Source organism: Somniosus microcephalus, chromosome 3, assembly GCF_052327205.1.
Source record: "Somniosus microcephalus isolate GS21.2 chromosome 3, FLI_Smic_1.0, whole genome shotgun sequence".
NCBI lineage: Eukaryota > Metazoa > Chordata > Chondrichthyes > Squaliformes > Somniosidae > Somniosus > Somniosus microcephalus.
Window position 1 is genome coordinate 378,464,882 of NC_140989.1, and position 14,703 is coordinate 378,479,584.

General features: G+C 50.2%; 1 pseudogene; it reads right to left on the reverse strand.

Moving 5' to 3' along the window:
• Positions 1-6,500: 6,500 nt before the first annotated feature.
• On the reverse strand, positions 6,501-7,678 carry LOC147122461 (netrin-G1 pseudogene; annotated as a pseudogene).
• Between the last annotated feature and the right edge of the window lie 7,025 nt (positions 7,679-14,703).

Consider the following 14,703-nt stretch of genomic DNA (forward strand, 5'->3'; position numbering starts at 1 on the left):
CAATGGAGCAGTAGATTCTACCAATAGAAAGTCAAAGAGAAATTCTGATTCGGGTAGCATATCTGCATCCGATAGCGTTGACTTGAACATTTCCCTTTCAGGTGATCTCTCTCTAAACAAGGAAAGTGGCTCTCTATCAATACGGGGTAACCAAGCATACAACAAAACTCTGAAACGAACTAGAAAATTTGTTGTCGATGGAGTGGAAGTGAGTGTCACTACTTCAAAGATTATTGGTGAGGATGAGAAGAAAGCTGAGGAAATGCGATTCCTAAGGCGGCAGGAGCTGCAAGAGTTGTGGTTGCTTCAGAAGGAGGAACACCGGGCTCGAACTCAACTCAATTTCAAACTACAACAGCAATTAGAACAAATGATTCGCCGTTTTGAGCAAGAGATGAATGCAAAGAAAAAGTTCTTTGACACAGAGTTGGAGAATCTGGAAAGACAGCAGAAGCAGCTGATTGAGAAAATGGAACAGGAACACACAGACCGTCTGCGCGATGAGGCCAAACGAATCAAAGCTGAGCAAGAAAGGGAATATGTCAAATTCATCGATCAGTTGAAAGCTAAGAAGAAAGAGCACCCTTTTGTGAGCAGTGTCAGCAGTAATAAGCCACTCAGGGAATTGGTGGCAGGGGCAAACGCTGAAGTGATGGAGGAAATAGAAGACAATAGAGAGGAAGCAGAAGATGATGACTCATCTGAACCATTATCACCCCTACCAGGTCACGCACGTGGTCCCTCCGAACTGAGCCAAATCAGTCTGGAAGTAGAAAAACTTCCCAAGGTACTCGAGCCTTTAGAAGTCAACAATGCTGGTTCTGAAGTTACGAAAGTTCAAGCTGTTAAGTCCAGTGAAGGACTATTAGATGAGTCACCCCAGCAACGAGAACCAGAGACCCCTGAAAGGCGTTATCCGTCTCGGATCAGGAGGCCTCCTCAGAGACTGAATCTGTGAACTGTTTTTACATGAAGTTGTGTATATATGTTATTATGTTATGTTTAATGGGGAATATATACTGTTAAGCTAAAAAGGGAGGATTGTGGTGTATGTAACCGTTCCACCTTTAAGAGAACTATTTTAAGAGATACACTACTTTATCTTGGCTGCTGTATACTGTAATACCGGTGGTGACCACACCGGTATATAAGTGCTGTGTAATGATTTATTGGGCAGTTCAGCCCTGACCTTCGACTAGTAAAGACCTGTTAACATTTACTCTTGTGGTCTGTGTAGTAATTCTCACTATAACACACAGACTTAACAGTAGGTTTTAAGGAGCGACTTAAAGGAGGAGAGAGAGGCGGAGAGGTTTAGGGAGGGAATTCCAGAGCTTAGGGCCCAGGCAGCTGAAGGCACGGCCGCCAATGGTGGAGCGAAGGGAGTGGGGGATGGACAAGAGGCCAGAATTGGAGGAGCGCAGAGATCATGGAGGGTTGTGGGGCTGGAGGAGGTTACAGAGATAGGGACTGGTGAGGACATGGAGGGATTTGAAAACAAGGATGAGAATTTTTAAATTGAGGTGTTGTCGGACCGGGAGCCAATGGATGTCAGTGTCAACAACAACTTGCATTTCTATAGCGCCTTTAACGTAGTAAAATGTCCCAAGGTGCTTCACAGGAGCGTAGCTCGGACAGAATGTGACACCGGGACACATGAGGAGGAGACACTCGGAGCGGAGACTGAAGATGAAGACTGAAAGACTGATAATCTCCACCTTCCCTCTTCTCCTGGGTCAGTCCCCACTTTCCCCAATTTCACCCAAATACCAAACGGGCCGGATTGTCCCAGGGTTTGCTCAGAAAGGGTTAAACCTGGGAATCTCTTCAAAGGTTTAAACTGAAATCATTCAATTCCCGCCGGGTGAGGAGCAGCCGGGAGTCCAGGAGGTGTAAATGAGCAGTAATTGATGATTGAGGAATCATTAAATATTAACTCTGTTACAACTCAACACAAAACTAATACCAGCCACATCTTTTGCTGGATGTTTATAAACTATCATTAATTCATTCATTTGAAGATTGAATTCCCTGTCGTGGTTACAGTGCTAGTTAACAGAAGAACATAAGAAATAGGAGCAGGAGTCGGCCATTCGGCCCCTCGAACCTATTCCACCATTCATTAAGATCAGGCTGATCTTCTACCTCATCTCCACTTTCCTGCACTATCCCCATATCCCTCGATTCCCTTAATATTCAAAAATCTATCGCTCTCTGTCTTGAATATACTCAATGACTGAGCCTCCACAGCCCTCTGGGGCAGAGAATTCCAAAGATTCACCGCCCTCTGAGTGAAGACATTTCTCCTCCTCTCAGCCCTAAATGGCCGACCCCTTATTCTGAGACTGTGACCCCTGGTTCTAGACTCCCCAGCCAGGGGAAACATCCTCCCTGCATCTACCCTGTCAAGCCCTGTAAGAATTCTGTATGTTTCAATGAAATCCCCTCTCATTCTTGTAAACTCTAGAGAATATAGGCCTAGTTTACTCAATCTCTCCTCATAGGACAATCCCCCCATCCCAGGAACCAGTCTGGTGAACCTTCGTTGCACTCCCTCTATGGCAAGTATATCCTTCCTTAGGTAAGGAGACCAAAACTGTCCACAATACTCCAGGTGTGGTCTCACCAGGACCCTGTATAATTGCAGTAAGACGTCTTTACTCTTATACTCAAATCCTCTTGTAATAAAGACCAACATACCACTTGCTTTCCTAATTGCTTGCTGTTCCTGTATGTTAACTTTCAGTGATTCGTGTACAAGGACACCCAGGTCCCTCTGAACACCAACACTTCCCAATCTCTCATCATTTAATAAATACTCTGCTTTTCTGTTTTTCCTACCAAAGTGGATAACTTTACATTTCTCCATTTTTCCATGTTCTTGCCCACTCACTTAGCCTGTCTATATCCCCTTGAAGCCTCCTTGCATCCTCCTCACAACTTACATTCCCACCCAGCTTTGTATCATCAGCAAACTTGGATATATTACATTTGGTCCCCTCATCCAAATCATTGATGTAGATTGTGAATAGCTGAGGCCCAAACACTGATCCTTGCGGTACCCCACTAGTTACAGCCGGCCAACCCGAAAATAACCCCTTTATTCCTTATCTCTGTTTTCTGTCCATTAACCAATCCTCAATCCAGGCTAGTATATTACCCCCAATCCCATGAGCCCTAATTTTGTTTAATAACCTTTAAATATTTTGCATCTGTCTTCACTGTAGAAGACACTAACAACATCCCAATAATGGATAATCAAGGGGCCACAGGGAGTGGGGAACTAAAGACAATCACTATCACTAAGGAAATAGTACTCGGTAAAATAATGGGACTAAAAGACGACAAGTCCCCTGGACCAGATGGCCTGCATCCCAGGGTCTTAATAGAAGTGGCTGCAGAGATAGTGGATGCATTGGTTGCAATATACCAAAATTCCCTGGACTCTGGAGAGGTCCCAGCGGATTGGAAAACCGCTAATGTAACACCCCTATTTAAGAAAGGAGGGAGACAGAAAGCAGGAAACTATAGACCAGTTAGCCTAACATCTGTCGTTGGGAAAATGCTGGAGTCGTTCATTAAGGAAGCAGTAGCAGGGCATTTAGAAAAACATACTGCAGTCAAACAGAGTCAGCATGGTTTTAGGAAAGGGAAATCATGTTTAACAAATTTGCTGGAGTTCTTTGAGGATGAAACAAGCAGGGTGGACAGGGGTGAGCCAGTGGATGTCATGTATTTGGATTTCCAGAAGGCATTTGATAAGGTGCCACATAAAAGGTTACTGCATAAGATAAGAGCTCACGGAGTTGGGGGTAATATATTAGCATGGATAGAGAATTGGCTAACTGACAGAAAGCAGACTCGGGATAAATGGGTCATTTTCTGGTTGGCAAACGGTAACTAGTGGGGTGCCACAAGGATTGGTGCTGGGGCCTCAACTATTTACAATCTACATTAATGACTTGGATGAAGGGATCGAGTGTAATGTAGCCAAGTTTGCGGATGATACAAAGATGGGTGAGAAAGCAAGTTGTGCAGAGGACTCAAAGAATCTGCAAAGGGACAGGCTAAGTGAGTGGGCAAGCATTTGGCAGATGGAGTATAATGTGGGAAAGTGTGAGGTTATCCACTTTGGCAGGAGAAATAAAAAAGGAAACTATTATTTAAATGGAGAGAGTTGACAAAATGCTACAGTTCAGAGGGACGGGGGTTCTTGTGCATGAAACACATAAAGTTAGCATGCAGGTACAGCAAGTAATCAAAAAGGCAAATGGAATGTTGACCTTTATTTCAAGGGGTTGGAGTATAAAAGCAGGGAAGACCTGCTACAACTGTACAGGGTATTGGTGAGGTCACACCTTGAGTAGTCCGTACAGTTTTGGTCTCCTTATTTAAGGAAGGATATACTAGCCATTGTCTACCGTCATGCCTTTTAATGTAGTTTCCCAATTGACCTTAGCCAACTCGCCCCTCATACTGACGTACTTCACCGTGAGCTACAGGTTCCGATCAGGTGAATGAGCAACATTCAGTGAGAGAATGAGTGGTTTACACAACAAATTACTCTCCTTTCCCACACTAATCCCCAGGAAACGGGAGAGTAAAACTGACAGAAGTGGATATCAGTGATTCAGGATATAAAGAGGAAGCACAGGCTGAGATTTGGGATCAGTGGGATAGATTCGCTGATCTACTTTACTCCTGGACAATCCTACAATCCAAAAGATGAAAGGGTGGATTTTAACCCCGCCCCACACAGCGGGAACTCTGTCCCGGGCTCCTCCACTCTCCCGATCACAAACTCCTCAACCTCGGACCCTGGGAGTGAATCCCACAGCCTCACCACTCTCTGTGTGAAGACGTTTCTCCTGCCCTCTCTCCTCAATCTCTCACATTTAATCTTTCTCTGGCCCCTCATTCTAAGGAAGAATGACCTTACATTTCTACAGAGCGTTTCACCACCTCAGGACGTCCCAAAGCGCTTCACAGCCAATGAAGTACTTCTGAAGTGTGCTCACTGTTGTAATGTTGGAAACGCAGCAGCCAATTTGTGCACAGCAAGATCCCACAAACAGCAATGTTTCCGTCCCTAAACCTCTCTACCTCTCTCTCCCCCTTTGAGACGCTGCTAAAACCCTCCCTCTTTGACCCAGCTTTCGGTCACCTGTCCTAATATCTCCTTCTGTGTCTCGGTGTCAAAGTTCGCTCTGATTTACGCTCCTGTGAAGCACCTTGGGATGTTTTACTACATTAAAGGTGCTATATAAATGCAGGTTGCTGTTGTTCAGTAAATGCGGTTTGGAATGGCCCGAAGTGCTGTGACAGTCTCTGTGCCGTGAAGCGTGAGAACGCTGGTCTCGGTGACTCTGTGCTAACAGCATCGAGCCGCTGTTTAACTCACTGCGAAGGTGAAGCTTCACAATCTGCAGATTGTACCTTGCACAGTCAGCAAGTTGGCAGTTCTGGGCACTGTTTGCTAAACTAAGCAGAAACCCAGAGAGTTCCTTGGAGTCACATTAACAGCAGCGTAAACATTTCACTGCTCCTGTTCTCCAATTAGTGTCTGAAGATTCTCCGCAACTAAAAGCTGGAGCGAGTCTCCCAGAAGCTGAGTGTAGAATAATGAGGGAATGGCTCCGAGCCCCGGAGATTGTGTGATGGGTGAATGGGAACTCACTGACCCAGACTGAATATAGATTGAACACGAAGGGAGCATTCAGTCAGAATAATTCATCAAATCAGGAAGGGCTTTGATAGATTAAATAGGGAGAAACTGTTTCCAGTGGCAGGAGGGTCGGTAACCAGAGGACACAGAGTGAAGGGAATTGGCAAAAGAACCAGAGGGGAGATGAGGAGAATGTTTTTACAGCGAGTTGTTGTGATCTGGAATGTGCTGCCTGAAAGGGCGGTGGGAGCAGATTCAATAGGAACTTTCAAAAGGGAATTGGAGAAATACTTGAAGGGAAGAGATGAGCAGGGCTGTGGGGAAAGAGCAGGGAGTGGGACTAATTGGAGAGCTCTTTCAAAGAGCCGGCACAGGCACGATGGGCCGAATGGCCTCCTCCTGTGCTGTCTGATTCTCTGACTCTCTGAATCGTGATGAGACTGGAGGTCGGCAGTGTTGAGAGTAAAGGGACAGATTCTGCTCGCTCCGTGCTGCTCGATTGGCTGAGCACTGAGCAGGAAATCGCTGCCTCATCACCAGCCAGCCAGCAGGACTCTGAAAGCTCGCTAACGAGCCCATCACCAGGGTCAGGGGGAGCTGTCACAGTGCTGGTCTGTGCACACTGTCACTGAGCCATTCAGAGAAGCTTTCACACCCCACACAGGGGCAGCTGACGGTGCCGAGTGGGCCGGGGGAGGGATCCCGATCTATCGCTGGAAAACCTCCCCAGTTACCGAGCGCCCACATCAGCGACTCGGAGCAGAAGCGGTGAGGAACTCTCACCCTCCGGGAGTCTCCGATAGAGTGAGAGCGACTACAGATATTAGACCCGATAGAGTGTCCTCCAGATGTTGGACCTGATAGAATGTCCTCCAGATGTTGGACCTGATAGAGTGACCTCCAGATGTTGGCCCTGATAGTGTGCCCCTGGTGTTGCCCTGATAACATCGCGGGGGCAGTCTATCCCCGATAGAGTTCCCCCCAGATGTTGGCTCTGATACAGTGTCCTCCAGGTGTTGGCCCTGATAGAGTGAGAGCGACTCCAGGTGTTAGACCCGATAGAGTGCCCTCCAGATGTTGGCCCTGTGAGTGTCCCCCAGATGTTGGCCCTGACAGAGGGTCCTCCAGATGTTGGCCCTGAGAGAGTGCCCTCCAGATGTTGGCCCTGAGAGAGTGCCCTCCAGATGTTGGCCCTGTGAATGTCCCCCAGATGTTGGCCCTGATAGAGTGTCCTCCAGATGTTGGCCCTGAGAGAGTGCCCTCCAGATGTTGGCCCTGTGAGTTTCCCCAGATGTTGGACTGACACGGCGCCCACTAGGTGTGAAATGTGGGGTCAGCGACTCTGGCCAGAAGGGGCGAGGAGCTCTCACCGCCCGCGAATGTCCAGGTTGGAGATGGCATAGAAGTATTTGGAGAGGTTGTGCTGGTCAACACTGGTGGCCCCAGTGGCCGGCCGGAGCAGCCTGACCCGCAGGTCGGTCAGGGTGAAGAAGTCCCTCAGGTCCTTGGTGGTGTCCAGCTGGCCGTACAGCGAGGCCATGTCGCGGAGACGGGGCCCCCCGAACAGGGCGAAACGCTCCTGGATCTCGAAGCGAACCATCTTGTCCATCTTCCACACGTAGCCCCGGGAGTACTCCTCTGTGCAGATGATGTCCAGCACCGAGGCCGGGCTCAGATCCCGGGCCGTTCTCGGCTCCATCCCGAAGGAGGTGAGGCAGTCGGCCGCGTAGAACTGGTAGGGCTGCCACGTCCGGCCGTGGTCCAGAGATTTCTCCAGGACCATCTGCTCCGGCTGGCCCGACTCGAAGGTGATGACGATGTCCTCGGTCAGCTCAATGCTCTTGCCCCAGGACAGAGTGATGTTGATCAGGAGGGGCTCGGGGAAACTCCTCCAGGAGACACTTTGCCAAAAGGTGTTGGGAATCCGCCCCTCGTCATCCAGCATCAGCTCGGGCGGGTGTGCGAGCTCGGGCGTGTGAGCGTCACACTCGTTGTTGCACATGTACGGGTTCTCCTGGAAACAGAGACGGGAACAACACGGGTTAGATACAGAGTAAAGCTCCCTCTACACTGTCCCATCAAACACTCCCAGGGCAGGTACAGCACGGGTTAGATACAGAGTAAAGCTCCCTCTACACTGTCCCATCAAACACTCCCAGGGCAGGTACAGCACGGGTTAGATACAGAGTAAATCTCCCTCTACACTGTCCCATCAAACACTCACAGGGCAGGTACAGCACGGGTTAGATACAGAGTAAAGCTCCCTCTACACTGTCCGATCAAACACTCTCACGGCAGGTACAGCACGGGTTAGATACAGAGTAAAGATCCCTCTACACTGTCCCATCAAACACTCCCAGGGCAGGAACAGTACGGGTTAGATACAGAGTAAAGCTTCCTCTACACTGTGCCATCCAACACTCCCAGGGCAGGTACAGCACAGGTTAGATACAGAGTAAAGCTCCCTCTACACTGTCCCAACAAACACTCCCAGGGCAGGTGCAGCACAGGTTAGATACAGAGTAAAGCTCCCTCTGCACTGTCCCATCAAACACTCCCAGGGCAGGAACAGTACGGGTTAGATACAGAGTCAAGCTCCCTCGACACTGTCCCATCAAATACTCCCAGGGCAGGTACAGCACAGGTTAGATACAGAGTAAAGCTCCCTCTGCACTGTCCCATCAAACACTCCCAGGGCAGGAACAGTACGGGTTAGATACAGAGTCAAGCTCCCTCTACACTGTCCCATCAAACACTCCCAGGGCAGGTACAGCACAGGTTAGATACAGAGTAAAGCTCCCTCTACACTGTCCCATCAAACACTCCTTGGGCAGGTACAGCACGGGTTAGATACAGAGTAAAGCTCCCTTTACACTGTCCCATCAAACACTCCCAGGGCAGGTACAGAACGGGTTAGATACAGAGTAAGGCTCCCTCTACACTGTCCCATCAAACATTCCCAGGGCAGGTACAGCACGGGTCAGATACAGAGTAAAGCTCCCTCTACACTGTCCCATCAAACACTCCCAGGGCAGGTACAGCATGGGTTAGATACAGAGTCAAGCTCCCTCTACACTGTCCCATCAAACACTCCCAGGGCAGGTGCAGCATGGGTTCGATACAGAGTAAAGCTCCCTCTGCACTGTCCCATCAAACACTCCCAGGGCAGGTACAGAATGGGTTCGATACAGAGTAAAGCTCCCTCTACACGGTCCCATCAAACACACCCAGAGCAGGTACAGCACGGGTTAGATACAGAGTCAAGCTCCCTCTACACTGTCCCATCAAACACTCCCAGGGCAGGTACAGCACGGGTTAGATACAGAATCAAGCTCCCTCTACACTGTCCCATCAAACACTCCCAGGGCAGGTACAGCATGGGTTCGATACAGAGCAAAGCTCCCTCTACACTGTCCCATCAAACACTCCCAGGGCAGGCACAGCATGGGTTAGATACAGAGTAAAGCTCCCTCTACACTGTCCCATCAAACACTCCCAGGGCAGGTACAGCACGGGTTAGATACAGAGTAAAGCTCCCTCTGCACTGTCCCATCAAACACTCCCAGGGCAGGTACAGCACAGGTTAGATACAGAGTAAAGCTCCCTCTACACTGTCCCATCAAACACTCCCAGGACAGGTACAGCAGGGGTTAGATACAGAGTAAAGCTCCCTCTACACTGTCCCATCAAACACTCCCAGGGCAGGTACAGCATGGGTTAGATACAGAGTAAAGCTCCCTCTACATTGTCCCATCAAACACTCCCAGGGCAGGTACAGCACGGGGTTAGATACAGAGTAAAGCTCGCTCTACACTGTCCCATCAAACACTCCCAGGGCAGGTACAGCACGGGTTAGATACAGAGTAAAGCTCCCTCTACACTGCTCCATCAAACACACCCAGGGCAGGTACAGCACGGGGTTAGATACAGAGTAAAGCTCCCTCTACACTGTCCCATCAAACACTCCCAGGGCAGGTACAGCACGGGTTAGATACAGAGTAAAGCTCCCTCTACATTGTCCCATCAAACACTCCCAGGGCAGGTACAGCATGGGTTAGATACAGAGTAAAGCTCCCTCTACACTGTCCCATCAAACACTCCCAGGGCAGGTACAGCATGGGTTAGATACAGAGTAAAGCTCCCTCTACACTGCTCCATCAAACACTCCCAGGTCAGGTACAGCACGGGTTAGATACAGAGTAAAGCTCCCTCTACACTGCTCCATCAAACACTCCCAGGGCAGGCACAGCATGGGTTAGATACAGAGTAAAGCTCGCTCTACACTATCCCATCAAACACTCCCAGGGCAGGTACAGCACGGGTTAGATACAGAGTAAAGCTCCCTCTACACTGTCCCATCAAACACTCCCAGGGCAGGTACAGCACGGGTTCGATACAGAGTAAAGCTCCCTCTACACTGTCCCATCAAACACTCCCAGGGCAGGTACAGCACGGGTTAGATACAGAGTAAAGCTCCCTCTACACTGTCCCATCAAACACTCCTAGGGCAGGTACAGCACGGGTTAGATACAGAGTAAAGCTCCCTCTGCACTGTCCCATCAAACACTCCCAGGGCAGGTACAGCACGGGTTAGATACAGAGTAAAGCTCCCTCTACACTGTCCCATCAAACACTCCCAGGGCAGGTACAGCACGGGTTAGATACAGAGTAAAGCTCCCTCTACACTGTCCCATCAAACACTCCCAGGGCAGGTACAGCACGGGTTAGATACAGAGTAAAGCTCCCTCTACACTGTCCCATCAAACACTCCCAGGGCAGGTACAGCACGGGTTAGATACAGAGTAAAGCTCCCTCTACACTGTCCCATCAAACACTCCCAGGGCAGGTACAGCACGGGTTCAATACAGAGTAAAGCTCCCTCTGCACTCTCTTGGAATCTAGGAATATCCACGCACTGTACTTTTCTCAGGGATGTCTTAATAAAACTGTACGCGCTCCATCGCACTGCACTGTGTGCTGGACAGTTAGACAGCTGAGTAATTATATCGCTGTAGTTTCGAAGAATGATGTTCGCTGTCGAACTAAAAATAGCTTCACGCCACTGCAATATTTCGAGAACTGAATTATAAAACTGGACAGGATTTGGAAATAAGTGCAAGTATCTTAAGTCATCCTCCTGTGGGAGCGATTCCCCGTCACTGGGAGAGATTCCCTGTCACTGGGAGCGATTCCCCATCACTGGGAGCGATTCCTCATCACTGGGAGCGATTCCCCGTCACTGGGAGCGATTCCCCGTCACTGGGAGCGATTCCTCATCACTGGGAGAGATTCCCTGTCACTGGGAGAGATTCCCTGTTACTGGGAGCTATTCCCTGTCACTGGGAGCGATTCCCCGTCACTGGGAGCGATTCCCCGTCACTGGGAGAGATTCCCCGTCACTGGGAGAGATTCCCCTTCACTGGTAGCGATTCCCCGTCACTGGGAGCGATTCCCCGTCACTGGGAGTGATTCCCCGTCACTGGGAGAGATTCCCCGTCACTGGGAGAGTTTCCCCGGCACTGGGAGTGATTCCCCGTCACTGGGAGAGATTCCCTGTCACTGGGAGAGATTCCTTGTCACTGGGAGCGATTCCCCGTCACTGGGAGAGATTCCCTGTCACTGGGAGCTATTCCCTGTCACTGGGAGCGATTCCCCGTCACTGGGAGCGATTCCCCGTCACTGGGAGAGTTTCCCCGTCACTGGGAGCGATTCCCCGTCACTGGGAGAGATTCCCCGTCACTGGGAGAGATTCCCCGTCACTGGGAGCGATTCCCCGTCACTGGGAGAGATTCCCCGTCACTGGGAGAGATTCTCCGTCACTGGGAGCGATTTCCCGTCACTGGGAGCGATTCCCCGTCACTGGGAGAGATTCCCCGTCTCCTTCACTGGGAGCGATTCCCCGTCACTGGGAGAGGTTTCCCGTCACTGGGAGAGATTCCCCGTCTCCTTCACTGGGAGAGATTCCCCGTCACTGGGAGCGATTCCCCGTCACTGGGAGCGATTCCCCGTCACTGGGAGAGATTCCCCGTCACTGGGAGCGATTCCCTGTCACTGGGAGAGATTCCCCGTCACTGGGAGAGATTCCCCGTCTCCTTCACTGGGAGCGATTCCCCGTCACTGGGAGAGGTTTCCCGTCACTGGGAGAGATTCCCCGTCTCCTTCACTGGGAGAGATTCCCCGTCACTGGGAGCGATTCCCTGTCACTGGGAGAGATTCCCCGTCACTGGGAGCGATTCCCCGTCACTGGGAGTGATTCCCCATCACTGGGAGCAATTCCCCATCACTGGGAGCGATTCCCTGTCACTGGGAGAGATTCCTTGTCACTGGGAGCGATTCCCCGTCACTGGGAGCGATTCCCCGTCACTGGGAGAGATTCCTTGTCACTGGGAGCGATTCCCCGTCACTGGGAGCGATTCCCCGTCACTGGGAGCGATTCCCCATCACTGGGAGAGATTCCCCATCACTGGGAGAGATTCCCCATCACTGGGCGCGATTCCGTGTCACTGGGAGTGATTCCCCGTCACTGGGAGCGATTCCCCGTCACTGGGAGCGATTCCCCGTCACTGGGAGCGATTCCCTGTCACTGGGAGCGATTCCCCGTCACTGGGAGGGATTCTCTCTCACTGGGAATGATTTGCCAATAGTTTTAAATCAAATCCTCTGTTTACCGACCCTCCTCCCACTGGAAACAATTTTTCCTTATTTACTCTATCAAAGATGAATACCTCTATGAAGACTCCTCTTAACCTTCTCTGCTCTAAGGCAGTATTTGACCGAGTGTGGTATCAAGGATCCTGAGTATAATTGAAGTCAATGGGAATCGGGGGGAAAGCTCTCCACTGGCTGGAGTCATACCTAGCACAAAGGAAGATGGTTGTTGGTGGTCATTCATCTCAACCCCAGGACATCGCTGTAGGAGTTCCTCTGGACAGTGTCCGAGGTCCAACCATCTTCAGCTGCTTCATCAATGACCTTCCCTCCATCAGAAGGTCAGAAGTGGGGATGTTCACTGATGATTGCACAGTGTTCAGTGCCATTCACAACTCCTCAGATAATGAAGCAGTCCGTGCCCGCATGCAGCAAGACCTGGACGACATTCAGACTTGGGCTGATAAGTGGCAAGTAACATTCGCTCATGATTTTGATCATCTCTATTAAATCTCCCCTTAACCTTCTCTGCTCTAAGGAGAACAATCTCAGCCTCTCCAGTCTCTCCACGTAACTGAAGTCCCTCATCCCTGGTTCCAGAAACGAGCCCCAGCCTGTTCAGCCTTTCCCGATAGTTACAACCTCTCAGTTCTGGAATCATCCTCGTGAATATTTTTTAGGAAAATAAAATGGACTGTAAAGAGACAAGGGAGCTGACATTTGAAAGGATTTCTGACATGACGACATTTTGGACCTTTTGTTTGTTTTGATTTTCCAAAGTTCATGTTCAGTGTGTAAGAAGCTCCGACCTCTGACCTCTAGAGACCATAGAATGGTTAGAGCACAGAAGAAGGCCATTCGGCCCGTCGAGCCCGTGCCGGCTCTCTGCAAGATCACCTCAGTTAGTCCCGCTCCCCCGCCCTTTCCCCGGAGCCCTGCAAATTATATTCTTTCAGGTACTTACCCAATTCCCTTTTGAAAATGTTTCCTTGGGAAATTGAGTCTCACTTCAGCTGTCTGTTTGAGTTAAAGACAGAGCGAGAAAGGAGGAGAGTTTTGTGGGCGGAATGATTGAGGGGAACTTGTCTTTTTATAGTCTGTTGTTGAAACAATCCCTTATTTGCGCTCAGGCCATAACCCTGGGCTCTGTGTGTCAGACCCTGGCCCAGCCTGGGGCCTAATGATGCTTCACCTCAGGCTGGTTTGTGAGGGAGCAGTCGGAGGTCACAGGGCTCCCTCGGGGTCACTTCAGGTCATTGACCTTCCGTGGTGAAGCAGCGACAGAGACAGCGGCAGCTCCACATGTTGTGATCGGGAATGTGCTGCCTGACAGAGCGGTGGAAGCAGATTCAATAGGAACTTTCAACAGGGAATCGGAGAAATACTCCATCAAAACCCGTCATGATTCTCAACACCTCTATTAAATCTCCTCTTAACCTTCTCTGCTTTCAGGAGAACAACCCCAGCTTCTCCAGTCTCTCCACGTAACTGAAGTCCATCCCTGGGACCATAAAAGAGCCCCAGGCTGTTCAGCCTCTCCTGATAGTTGGAACCTCTCAGATCTTGAACCATTTGTGAATCTTGTGTCAGACGCTGGCCCAGCCTGGGGGCCTGATGCTGCTTCACCTCAGGGAGCAGTCGGAGGTGGTGGGTTTGGGAGGTGCTGCCAAAGAAGCCTTGGCGAGTTGCTGCACTGCATCCTGTGGGTCGGACACACTGCGACTCGACCTGACATCGCAACACAGAATCAGCCTAACATCCTTTCCCAAATGATCAGGCAGCTCGCCTGTTAGACCGGAATCTCCAGAAAGTGGCTGTTGCAGCAATCAATAAAACTAATGGGTGATAAAAATGGAGAGCGTGGCAATATACAGAGATAATAGAGATTAAAGAATCGACAATTGTCACAGCATCGACTAAAGGCATTGACTAAAGCCACATATTGGAATAGGTTATTTTTAATTCTCTATGTAGAATGAATCGAGTGACCATCAGTAACAGAATCCTAAAGCTGTGTAAAGTATAAATGAATAATTAAATGGTACAGATGTTAAGTGCTCCTGAATCGCCGTGTCCTCGGTACATAATTAACAGGACCGTGCCCCAGCACTACAACTGACGGTTCTATGAAAGGACGCTGTGTAAATGGTGAGGAGGTTCTTCTCTCCACGGCCCACAGTGGGTCAGGGAGAAGGTCCATCTCCCCACGGCCCACAGTGGGTCAGGGAGAAGGTCCATCTCCCCACGGCCCACAGTGGGTCAGAGAGAAGGTCCGTCTCCCCACGGCCCGCAGTGGGTCAGGGAGAAGGTCCATCTCCCCACGGCCCGCAGTGGGTCAGTGAGAAGGTCCATCTCCCCACGGCCCGCAGTGGGTCAGGGAGAAGGTCCAT